Raw genomic sequence first — 12,842 nt, 5'->3', positions numbered from 1 at the left:
GATGGCTCAGAGCCTGGAGCCTGTTTCCGATTCTGTGTCTCCCTCTCTCTCTGCCCCTCCCCGTTCATGCTCTGTCTCTCTCTGTCCCAAAAATAAATAAACGTTGAAAAAAAAAAATTAAAAAAAAAATTAAAAAAAACTGTTATTGAGGCACCAGGGTGGCTCAGTCGGTTAAGCTTCCTGCTTCAGCTCAGGTCATGATCTCGAGGTTGGTGTGTTCGAGTCCCGCATCAGGCTCTGTGCTGATAGCTCAGAACCTGGAGCCTGCTTTGGATTCTGTGTCTTCCTCTCTCTCTGCCCCTCCCTGGCTCACGTGTTCTCTCTCTCTCTCTCCCTCTCAAAAATAAATAAACATTAAAACAAAAACTGTTCTTAACTTTTTGCAGATATAGCTTTAAGATATGTGTGTATTGATCAAGTATGGTATCTGGAATTGCTTTAAAATAACACAGAAGGAGCAAGGTGAGGGTGGGGATCTAGATGAAACAAGATTGGCTACTACTTGACAACTGTTGGTGCTAGATGATGGGGAGGGTTCATTGTATTATTTGTCTATTTGCCTATGTTTGAAGAGGATTAAAGAATCGTATTTAAAACAGGAAGTGCATTTATCCAAGGTTGTATGCACAATAAAGATGCTCAGATGTAAAGAAATACAGAATATTCCATGCTTCAGTGTTGGACGAAAACACTGTGTTGGTTTAACAAATAAATTAATGTATATGTCTCCCCTTGTTGGTCCTCCACAGTGAGGTTTCTACAATGTACACACAAATGATATCTTTCCACTTCAAAGTACAATTATTATCATTCATAATGTTGTAGGTTAAATTCCTTGAGAAAAAAAAAAAAAACAGACTCTGATAGGGAGTTTGTGGGCAAGAGGGGGTGAAGTGTGCTTTTGTGATCATTTCTCGTGGGGGAGTGCAGTAAAGAGGAATGGGCAGAGTAAAGAGTTGACCTGTGATCCAGTTGCCAAACAGATGTCATCTGATCCAGCACTCCTACCCCCAACACCTAGGGAGCTCAGGAGATAGGAGGGCCCTTCAAATATACACAGACTGGAGCACTGGGGCCAGGTCTTTACACTTGACATCACCCTCCTCCTTCCCTTGCCCCAACAAACTTGAACTAAGCCTTCAAGGCTGATCTCAAATGTTTCTGTGTCTGTGAACTTTTCTTAAAACATCCACCCCCAGGTTTCTGTCCAGTTTTCCCAGCACCATTTGTTAAAGACACGTTCTTTCTCCCATTGGATATTCTTTCCTGCTTTGTTGAAGACTAATTGACCATGTAAGTGTAGGTTCATTTCTGGGTTTTCTATTCTGTTCCATTGATCTATGTGTCTATTTTTGTGCCAGTTCCATACTGTTTCGATCACTACAGTTTTGTAATATAACTTGAAGTCCTGAATTCTGATGCCTCCAGCTTTGTTTTTCTTTTTCAAGGTTGCTTTGGCTGTTTGGGGCCTTTTGTGATTCTGTACAAATTTTAGGATTGCTTGTTCTAGCTCTGTGAAAAGTGCTGTTGGTATTTTGATAGGGACTGCATCAAATGTGTAGATTGCTTTGGGTGGCATAGACATTTTAATTAGTTTCTTTTATACCATACATAAAAATAAATTCAAAATTGATTAAAGACATAAATGTGAGACCTGAAACCATGAAAATGCTAGGAAAGAATACAGGCAGGAACCTCTTTGACATGGGTTATAGCAATTCTTTCTAGATAGGTCTCCTGAGGCATGGGAAACAAAATCAAAAATAAACTATTAGGGCTATATCAAAATAAAAAGCTTCTGCACAGTGAAGGAAACAATCAACAAATCTAAAAGGCAATCTACACAATGGGAGAAGGTACTTGCAAATGACATATCCGATAAGGGATTAGTATCCAAAGTATTTAAAGAACTTAAAAACTCAACACCCTAAAAATGAATAATCCAATTAAAAAATGGACAGAAGTGGGGCGCCTGGGTGGCGCAGTCGGTTAAGCGTCCGACTTCAGCCAGGTCACGATCTCGCGGTCCGTGCGTTCGAGCCCCGCGTCAGGCTCTGGGCTGATGGCTCAGAGCCTGGAGCCTGTTTCCGATTCTGTGTCTCCCTCTCTCTCTGCCCCTCCCCTGTTCATGCTCTGTCTCTCTCTGTCCCAAAAATAAATAAACGTTGAAAAAAAAAATTTAAAAAAAAAATGGACAGAAGATGTGGATAGACATTTTTTCAAAGAAGACATACAGATGGCCAACAGACAACGTGCAAAGATACTCAACATCAGTTATGCAGGGAAATGCAAATCAAAACTACAATGAGGGGCGCCTGGGTGGCTTAGTCGGTTAAGCATCCAACTCTGGATTTCGGCTCAGGTCATGATCTCATGGTTGGTGAGATCAAGCCCCATGTGGGCTCTGCACTAAGAGTGTGGAGCCTGCTTGGAATTGTCTCTCTCCCTCTCTCTCTGCCCTTCTCTGCTCCTACTCTCTCTCTCTCAAAAACAAACAAACCAACAAATCTACAATGAGATATGGCCCTGCACCCTTCAGAATGACTAAAATCAACAACATAAGAAACAACAAGGTGTTGGCAAGGATGTGGAGACATGGGAACCCTCTTGCACTGTTGGTGGTGGATGCAAACTGGTGCAGTCACTGTGGACAACAGTATGGAGTATCCTCAAAAATTTTTAAATAGAATTACCCTGTGATCAAGCAATTGCACTGGTAGGTATTTACCCAGACAATACAAAAATCCTAACTTAAAGGAATACATGCACCCCAATGTTTATAGCAGCATTATTTGCAACAGCAAAATTACAGAAACAACCCAAGTGTACATCAATTGATGAAGGGACAAAGAAGATGTGGTGTAGGGGCACCTGTGTGGCTCAGTTGACTGAGTGTCTGACTTTGGGTCAGGTCGTGATCTAGTGGTTCATGGGTTTGAGCCCGACACCGGGCCTGCTGCTGTCAGTGCACAGTGCACTAGAGATCCTCTGTCCCCACCTCACTCTGCCCCTCCACTACTTACTTGCTCTCTCTCAAAAATAAATGAGCATTAAAAAAAAAAAAAGATGCGGTATATATGTACAATGGAACACTACTCAGCCGTAAAAAAGAATGCATTTTGCCATTTGCAACAACATGGAGGGAACTAGAGAGTATTATGCTAAGTGAAATAAGTCAGAAAAAAAAATACCACATGATTTCACTCATGTGTAGAATGTCAGAAGCAAAACAAATGAGCAAAAGGAAAAGTGAGAGAGAAGCAAACCAAGAAACAGACTCTTAACTATAGAGAACAAGCTGATGGTTACCAGAGGGGAGATTGGTGGGGGGATGGGTTAAATAGATGATGGGGATTAGGGAGTACACTGGGTGATGAGCACTGGGTGACGTATGGAACTGTTGAATCACTATACTGTACTCCTGAAACTAATATTACACTGTATGTTAACCAACTGGAATTTAAATAAAAATTCAAAAAACTCCATCCCCAGTCAGGTCAAATTTCTTCCTCCACTCTTCTTCCTCTATGAACACACAGGGGAATAGAAAGAGCTCCCATTTATAACACTTTTTAACATCTAAACACCATGTTAAGCTCTCTACGTGTGCAACTGTTTCAGTTAACTCACAACATAGCTATGCAGTAGGTACTATTATTCTACCCATTTACAGATGAAGAAATTGAGGCTCAGAGAGATTAGCAATTTGCCCAACTAAAGTCATTGAGCTACTAACTGGCAGGGCTGGGATTTCACCCTGGGTAAGGGAGCCCCTCTTCACCTAGCACTCACTAGTGCTTACTTATCACGACCACATAGTCATTTAATTACTATTATGCTGTACTGTCCCCAAACTATTGCTTTTCTCTTTGTGCTCCAAACCCTGAGCACAGGACCCAGCCTAGAGTCAGCATTTAATAAATGTTTACTGAATGAATGGATAGCCATCACATCAGCCTTTCTAGTAAATTTCATTTTAGAAATGGCTCAAATCCAGATGCAATTTATAGGCACAAGGATGACAAATGTCTTTCATGGTAGCAAGGAACAAAGCCCACTAGAAGGGTTAAGCTTGGCTATACCTACATGGCAGAAAAAGTGATTGGGTAGAGGAAGTGTGCATAGCAGGCCACAGATAAATCGCTAAGTAGTTAAAAAGGAAAAACTGTACCTAAGTACGTATACATAAGCTTTGTGTTTATGTGTGGATATGCATGTGCATGCAGGCATTTTGGCATCTCTTGCTTTGAGAATTGTTGCAAAAAAGAAAAAACACCATTTCACATTCATTCTATGCTGAATAATGGAAGCAAACCACAGATGGATCATGAATTCAGATTAAATGAAATTAAAACAACTTCATGAGTCAGAAAGTATTCAAAATAGTTGCTCACAAGTGGAGATGAGAGGGGCACCTGGCTGGCTCAGTTGATAGAGGATCTGACTCCTGATCTTGGGGTCGTGAGTTTGAATCCCATGTTGCGTATAGACGTTACCTAAAAAAAAAATGTAAAAACAACAACAACAACAACACAGTAGAGATGAGAACCTATAATAAAAGGTAGAGGAATTGCAAATAAGTTTCCATTATACAGAAAAACAACTCTTCACCATTTCCATTAAAATATCAGAATCTGAAAAAATATATTTAGACAATCAATACGGGGTATAAGCAAAAGGGATTTTGAAGTCATGGTATTGAGGCTCAAGTTTTTATGTCATTCACTAGCAATATGACCTCAATTTTCCTTGCCTGTAAAGTGGGGATGATGATCTCCAACTTAGTATCATTATAGCAGTTTAGTAAGACAAAATATTACTTCCTTTTCCCACTTCCTATTCCTGAGGGAGCCATTGTTCCCTCCTCTTAACTTCTATAGACATTAACATTTTGCCAGTCTTGTTTCACAGATCTCCCCCACATTTTTTTCCCCCTGGAGTATTTAAAAGCAAATCCCAGACATTATGTTAGTTCATTTTAAATATTTCAGTTGCAAAAATTTCTGTTATTTTTTTTTTTACCAAAAAAATCCCCAATGTGGTCTCCTGGCAAAAAATATAAAGAATCTTTTTGTGGGGCGCCTGTGTGGCTTAGTCAGTCGAACGTCCGACTTCGGCTCAGGTTATGATCTCGCGGTTTGTGAGTTTGAGCCCTGCAGCGGGCTCTGTGCTGACAGCTGGGAGCCTGGAGTCTGCTTCGGATTCTGTGTCTCCCTCTCTCTCTGCCCCTCCCCCACTCACACTGTCTCTCTCTTTCTCTCTCCTTCAAAAATAAATAAACATTTAAGAATCTTTTTGCACATATTTTTCAGTTTGGTTAACCTGGTAAGATTAACCCAAATAGGCTCCCTGGATAACTCTCCATTTCTCTGCTTTGTATTAGCTCTTTGGATATTCTAATTATGCCCAAACCTTGTTCTACTTCAGTATTAGATGCAAATCATACTTGCAGTATCTTAGCTTTTTAAATGAATAGTAGTAATACCAGGTTGAATTTCTTTCTGGTTTTGAAGGACTGATCCACAGATTTGGGCAGTCCTAATTTATTTTCATGACTTTCTTCAATGCTTGCTTCAAGGGTGTTCCATGGAAAGTTTTCAATTACTGCTCTGTACTCTTTGGAGATGCCTCAGGGCCCTGTACCTTTGTTTGTATGGGTTTAACCTTCTCCTGCATATTCTCTTAGTCTGGTCACATTAAAAAATTGATTCATAGGACACTTCAGGCTGGATTTCTTATTGCCAAGTCCCCTGGGCTCTTCAAGGCTTTCTACTCTTTGTAATTTACTGAGGGAGATTTGTGCACTTTATTGAGTGCCTACTATGCTCCAGCCCAGCGGATGCTAATGTTCTAGACATTTTTCATTTATGTGGCATTTCAAATAAATGAAGTGCATATAAATGATAAGGTATCATATAAAAATTAGTAGTAATATTACCATAAGTATATAACACAACACGAATAACAAATTTAGCACAAATAACAAACCAGTGAGACTACATCAAACTAAAAAGCTTCTGCAGAGCAAAGAAACATCAACAAAGTGAAAACAAAACCTCCAAGTAGGAAAAAAATGTTTGCAAACTGTATATATGATAAGGGGTTAATATCCAAAATACGTAAAGAACTCATACAACTCAATAGCAAAACCCACAAATAACCCAATTAAAAAATGGGCAGAGGACCTGAGTAGACATTTCCCCAAAGAAGACATATGAAAGGCCAACAGGTATATGAAAAGATGCTCAACATCACCACCAGTCATTTGGGAAATGCAGACTAAAACCACAGTGAGATATTTCTTCACACCTGTCAGAATGGCCATCATCAAAAAGGCAAGAGATAAATGCTGGCATGGACGTGGAGAGAAGGGAACCCTTGTGCACTGTTGGTGGGATTGTAAATGGGCACAGCCACTATGGAAAACAGTAGGGAGGATCCTCAAAAAACTAAAAACAGAACTACCATATGACCCAGTAATTCCACTTCTGGGAATATATCCAAGGAAAACAAAAACACTAATTTAAAAAGATATCTGCACCTCCATGTTCACAGCAGCATTACTCACAATAGCCAAGACATGGAAACAACCTAAGTGTCCCATTGATGGATGAATAGATAAAGAAGTTGTGGTATAGGGGATGCCTGGCTGGCTCAGTCAGTAGAGTGTGTGACTCATGATCTCAGGGTCAAGAGTTCAAGCCCCATGTTGGGTGTAAACCTTATTTAAAAAAAAAAGAAAGTTGCGGTATATATGCCACATATGGAATGCTATTCAGCCATAAAAGAGAATGAGGAAATCTTACCATTTGGGAACACATGGCTGGACCTTGAAGGCATCATGGTAAGTGAAATAAATCGGACAGAGAAAGACAAATACTATCTGGTCTCACTTATATGTGAAATCTAAAATGAAATAAAACTCATAGAAAAAGAGCAGATTTGTGGCTAACAGAGGCAGAGGGTGGAGTGAGGGAGACTTGGAGGAAGGTGGCCAAAAGGTAAAAACTTCTAGTTATAAGACAAATAAGTAACCGGGGATGTAGTGTACAACATGATGACTAGTTAACACGGCTGCATGTACATAGGAAAGATGTTAAAAGAGTAAATCCTGGGGCGTCTGGATGGCTCAGTCGGTTGAGCATCTGACTTCGGCTCAGGTCGTGATCTCACAGCTTGTGAGTCCAAGCCTGGTGTTGGGCTCTGTGCTGCCATCTCAGAGCCTGGAGCCTGCTTCAAATTCTGTGTCCCCATCTCTCTCTGTCCCTCCCCCGCTCACGCTGTGTCTCTCTCTCTCAAAAATAACTAAACGTTAAAAAAAAAAAAAAGTAAATCCTGAGAGTTCTCATCACAAGACATTTTTTTTCCTTTTTTCCTTTTCCTTTTATTGCATTTGTATGAGAAGATGAATTACTAAACCTATTGTGGTAATAATTTCACAATATGCGTAAATCAAACCATCATGCTGCACACCTTGAGCTTATAGACTGATATATGTAAATTATTTCTCAGTAAAACGAAAAAGACATTACTATAGGCTTACCCTCTAAGATCTCTTAGCCCACATAGGCAATACACAACACAGGAAGAGCCTTGGTGGAGAGTTAAGAGACATGAGTTATAGTTCCAGATCATTCCATTACATTAGTTCAAGAAAAATTTATAAAAATTTATTGAGAGTCTTGTGGGTGCCAGGCACCCAGTAGAGCGCTAGGTTTAATCTGAAGGGTGCCTAGGTGGCTCAGTCGGTTATGTTTGACTCTTGATTTTGGTTCAGGTCATGATCCCACAGGGTTGTGGGATTGAGCCCCACAAGGGGTCTACACTGAGCGTAGAGCCTTCTTAAGACTCTCTCTCTCCCTCTTTCTTTCTTCCTCTCCCTCTGCCCCTCCCCCCCACTTGTGCACGCTCTCGCTCTCTCTCTCTCTCTCTCAAATAAAAAAAAAAAAAGAATATGAGGATAGCCCTTGCCTCAAGAACGGAGACTGTATCTTTATCTTTGTAACTTTCTCTCAGACGTGACATGGTCTATGGAACCTATCTTATAAAGGCTTGTCTGAGCCCATAGATCAAGACTGAGTTCCAAATCTTTTATTTTATGGGGTACCTGGCTGGTTCAATCAGTGGAGCATGCAACTCTTGATCTCGGGTTTGTGAGTTCGAGCTCCACATTGGGTGTAGAGATTCCTTAAAAAAAATAAAAGTCTTAAAAAAAATTTTTTTTTTCTATTTTTAAAGGCTTTCACTACATTACACCAGTCATTCCATTTCCTATATTTTCTCCTACTTCCCAAACAACCTGGGGATGACGCCAGAAATTTATACCTGGGGGTATACCTGGGGATGACGCCAGAAATTTGGATCACCAAAAGGAAAAAATTCAACAGGAGTTTGCATTAGTCAGGATAGACTCTGTTACACTGTGGTAGTAACTCCCAAATTTTAATGACTCAGTCAGCAAAAGTTGTTCTTTTTGCTTATGCTTTGTGTCCTTCCTAAGTCAGCTGTAGCTTTGCTGTACGTTGTCTTCACTCTGGAATCAAGGCAGATGGATTAGCCTTGAATGTTCCTGGTCATCAGCACGGCAGGAAAGGAAAACACAGTGAAGCACACTGACTCTTAAAGCTTCTATCTGAAAGTGGTTCAGATAGCCCCTCACACATTTCATGTGGCTAATGCAAGTTACATAATCAAGCGTGTTGTCAAAGGAGTGAGGGAAGTACAATCCATCCCGGATCTACCCCTGAGAGGCACAGTAGATGTTTGGGAACAACAAAATGGTCTACAGTTGCTCTCTTTATCCTTTTGTTGTTGTTGTTGCAAAACAAACAGATTTTCAGCTACCTGCCCCCTCATGCAGTAAAAACTATTTGGTCTGTGTGTCTATAGAAAAAAAATGAAGAGAATTCTTTGGGACGTTGTGTATGGGTTCCAGCCCCTATTGTGTCACTAACAAGGTTTGAAAGGTTTCCTGAAGTAGTACTTGGATATAAATACACCCTCTTGCAATGCCTGGCACTCAAAAGGCTACAATTCTCATATCTATGTGAATTGATGGTTTTGAGGGTCTTTGAAGATGAGCTTAAGAGCCAGGCAGTTCTGGGTTCAAATTCTGCTACCATCTTCACTACTGACCCTCTATGTCTTCTTCTTTAAAACGGGGATTACCGGGGCACCTCGCTGGCTCAGTAGGCAGAGCATGTGACTCTTGATCTTGGGGTTGTGAGTTTGAGACCCACATTGGCTGTAGAGATTACTTAAAAAAAATCTTACCCACAGGGGAGCCTGGGTGGCTTAGTCAGTTGAGCGTCTGACTTTGGCTCAGGTCAAGATCTCTCAGTTCATGAGTTCGAGCTCTGCATTGGGCTTTGTGTAGATAGTTTAGAGCCTGGAGCCTGCTTTGGATTCTGTCTCTCCTCTCTCTGCCCCTCCCCTGCTCACTGTCTCTCTGTCTCTCAAAAATAAATAAGCATTGAAAAAATTTAAAAAATCTTACCCACAAATAAACATTAAAAATTTAAAAAAATCTTACCGACAAATATATGGTCAATTAATCTTCGACAAAGCAGGAAAGAATATCCAATGGAAAAAAGATAGTCTCTTCAACAAATGGTATTGGGAAAACTGGAGAGCAACATGCAGAAGAATGAAATGAGGCCATTTTCTTATACCATGGACAAAAATAAATTCAAAATGGATGAATGACCCAAATGTGAGACAGGAAACCATCAAAATCCTAGAGGAGAACACAGGCAGCGACCTCTTTGACATTGGCCATAGCAACTTCTTACTAGACATGTCTCTGGAGGTAAGGGAAACAAAAGCAAAAATGAACTATTGGGACTCCATCCAGATAAAAAGCTTCTGCACAGTGAAGGAAGCAATCAACAAAACTAAAAGGCAACCAATGAAATGGGAGAAGATATTTGCAAATGGCGTATCTGATAAAGGGTTAGTATCCAAAATCTATAAAGAACTTATCAGACAACTCGACACCCAGAATGCAAATAATCCGGTAAAGAAACGGGCAGAAGACATGAATAGACATTTTCCCAACAGACGCATGAAGAGGTGCTCAATATCACTCACCATCAGAGAAATACAAATCAAAACTATGAAGAGATAACACTTCCTGTCAGAATGACTAAAATTAACAGGGAACAACAGATGTGGATGAGGATGTAGAGAAAGCGGAACCCTCTTACACTGTTGGTGGGAATGCAAACGTGCAGCCGCTGTGGAAAACAGTATGGAGGTTCCTCAAAAAGTTAAAAATAAAACTACCCTACAATCCAACAATTGCACTGCTAAGTATTTCTCCAAAGGATGCAAAAATACTGATTCAAAGAGACATATGCACATTGATGTTTATAGCAGCACTATCAACAATAGCCAAGTTATAGAAAGAGCCCAAATGTCCACTGACTGATGAATAAAGAGGGGATGTATATATGAAATATTACTGTGCGATCAAAAAGAATGAAACCTTGCCATTTGCAACGACATGGATGGCGCTACAGTGTATTATGCTAAGCAAAATAAGTCAGAGAAAGACAAATACCATATGAATTTAAGAAACAAAACAGATGAACATGGGGAAGGGAAAAAAAAAGAGAGGGAGGAAAACCATAAGAGAGACTCTTAACAATAGAGAGTAAACTGAGGGTTGCTGGAGGGGAGATGGGCAGGGGGTGGGTCAAATGGGTGATTGATATTAAGGAGGACACTTGTGATGAGCACTGAGTGTTATATGTAAGCGATGAATCACTAAATTGTACTCCTGAAACCAGTATTACACTGTGTGTTAACTAACGAGAATTTAAATAAAAACTAAAAAAAAAAAAAAAAAAAAAACAAAAGAAAATCTTTAGAAAAACAAATAAATAAAACGGGGACACCTCCCTCTTGGTTTTGCTCTAAGGATTAAATTAAAAAGTATGAAAGGCTATCACGTTCCCAGTCACACAAGGAACACAATAAATATTAGCCACTCTCCCACCATGCTGGAGGTTCTTGATTGTTCTTATTTAGTGCATTAGGCATGGAGTAGGTCAATACTTCACAACTTGAAATCAAATAATTGTTTCTTTTTTTTAAGTTTATTTATTTTTCAGAGACAGCACAAGCAGGGGAGGGCAGTGAGAGGGGGACAGAGGACCCACGCTGATAGCAGAGAGCCGATGTGGGGCTTGAACCCGTGAACCCGTGAAATCATGACCTGAGCTGAAGTTGGATGTCCAACCAACCAAGCCACCCAGGCGCCCCCTCAAATAATTTTAGTAGTTTCTTAACTACCATGTTTGTATCCAGAGTTTCGGCCTCCTTTGAGCTGCAAACCTTGGCTGTCTTTTCCTGCTAACTACGTTTTTCATTCAATCGTTCCAAAAGATACAGCTAACTATCTGGAAGAGAGGAGGTTTCCTCTAATCCCACTCTATTTGAACATCCCCTGACTCACTCTTCCTAGTGCTGCCTAAATTTCTTCTACACCGTTGCTTACACATAATAAGGTAAATACTTCACTTAATCTATGTATCTGTTAATGTTTGCTCAGCTGTCTCCATGCCCTTTTGTCTTTCATTATGCTTTTAATTAGCCTGGTTGATTATGAGTGGAGGCAAGCCAAAGTTTGAGCCAGGTGGTTACAAGGAAGATGGAAGGGGGTACCACCTCAGGATGGGGGCTGTGGAGTGGGGAAGGCGGATGGCATGAGTGCACTAGTGCAAATAGCATTGGTAGAACTTAGAAGTAGTTTAGGCTACTGTCTTCTACTGGGGAAAAATATTCTAAGTTATTCCTTTCTTATGCTGCACTGATATAATCTGAAGTTAATATCAAGTTTCTATAGGGCAGGAAATCGGTTTATGGATGGTTTACGTAGTCTGATATGGTGTAGCTTCATGAGTTAGTTATTCCCATTAGTCACTAGTGTTTAATTACCACCTACATGACTGTAATTTCCATGGCTTCTACTTTTCTCTTAGTTATCCAACCTGACTTTACACAAGCTGTCCTCCTCTACTCTAGATTTTCTTTCTCTACTCCAGCCTTGCTTCTGTCTTTACATGGCAAACTCCTATTCATTTATTCAGACTTGGCCTTGACCTTACCATTAAGGGTACATCTTTTTTTGGTGCCCCATCCCCATCCAATCTGACTCAGTTAAGCCTTGTTTCTTCTCAGTTTCCATGGCACAAGTACAAATCTCTACCAAATAGCATTGTGGTTGTTTACATGTCTGCTTCTCCAGAAGCTTAGGAGCACATTGAAGATAGAGAATTTACGAATTCCCTTTTGATCCCCTAGTATTTAGTCCAATGCAAGGTATAGGGTAGGAACTCAATAAATGATTACTGAATGCCAGTTAAGTGTGCAGAGTGACCAACATCCAACTCCCAAGAGTTGTTTTTATTTATTTATTTTTTTTTTAATTTTTTTTTTCAATGTTTATTTATTTTTGGGACAGAGAGAGACAGAGCATGAACGGGGGAGGGGCAGAGAGAGAGGGAGACACAGAATCGGAAACAGGCTCCAGGCTCCGAGCCATCAGCCCAGAGCCTGACGCGGGGCTCGAACTCACGGACCGCGAGATCGTGACCTGGCTGAAGTCGGACGCTTAACCGACTGCGCCACCCAGGCGCCCCAAGAGTTGTTTTTAAATAGCATTAGTGCCAAGAGCTTCCCAGTGGCCTTTGTATACAGGCTTTGTTGTTGTTCATCTAATACATGAAATATAAAATATTATATAAAAATATCCTGGCAATCTGGAAGGATCCTCCAGGGCTGGGAATAATAGGATGGACTCTCATGTTTTTCTCTCTCCCTCTTGTAGGTCTTGGCTC

The 12,842-nt window shown here is 40.5% G+C and overlaps 1 long non-coding RNA gene across 1 annotated transcript in view; it reads right to left on the bottom strand.

Annotated features, from left to right (window-relative positions):
* The window catches only part of LOC123597702, a 37,134-nt gene extending 32,696 nt beyond the window's left edge, over positions 1-4,438 (bottom strand). The window contains exon 1 of the long non-coding RNA XR_006712223.1: positions 4,395-4,438. This is a non-coding gene — a long non-coding RNA (uncharacterized LOC123597702). The remainder of the gene's footprint in view (positions 1-4,394) is intronic.
* Between the last annotated feature and the right edge of the window lie 8,404 nt (positions 4,439-12,842).

This window comes from Leopardus geoffroyi, chromosome C1, assembly GCF_018350155.1.
Source record: "Leopardus geoffroyi isolate Oge1 chromosome C1, O.geoffroyi_Oge1_pat1.0, whole genome shotgun sequence".
NCBI lineage: Eukaryota > Metazoa > Chordata > Mammalia > Carnivora > Felidae > Leopardus > Leopardus geoffroyi.
The sequence above is the reverse complement of the archived record's forward strand: the minus strand, read 5'-3'. Positions and strand labels throughout refer to the sequence as shown.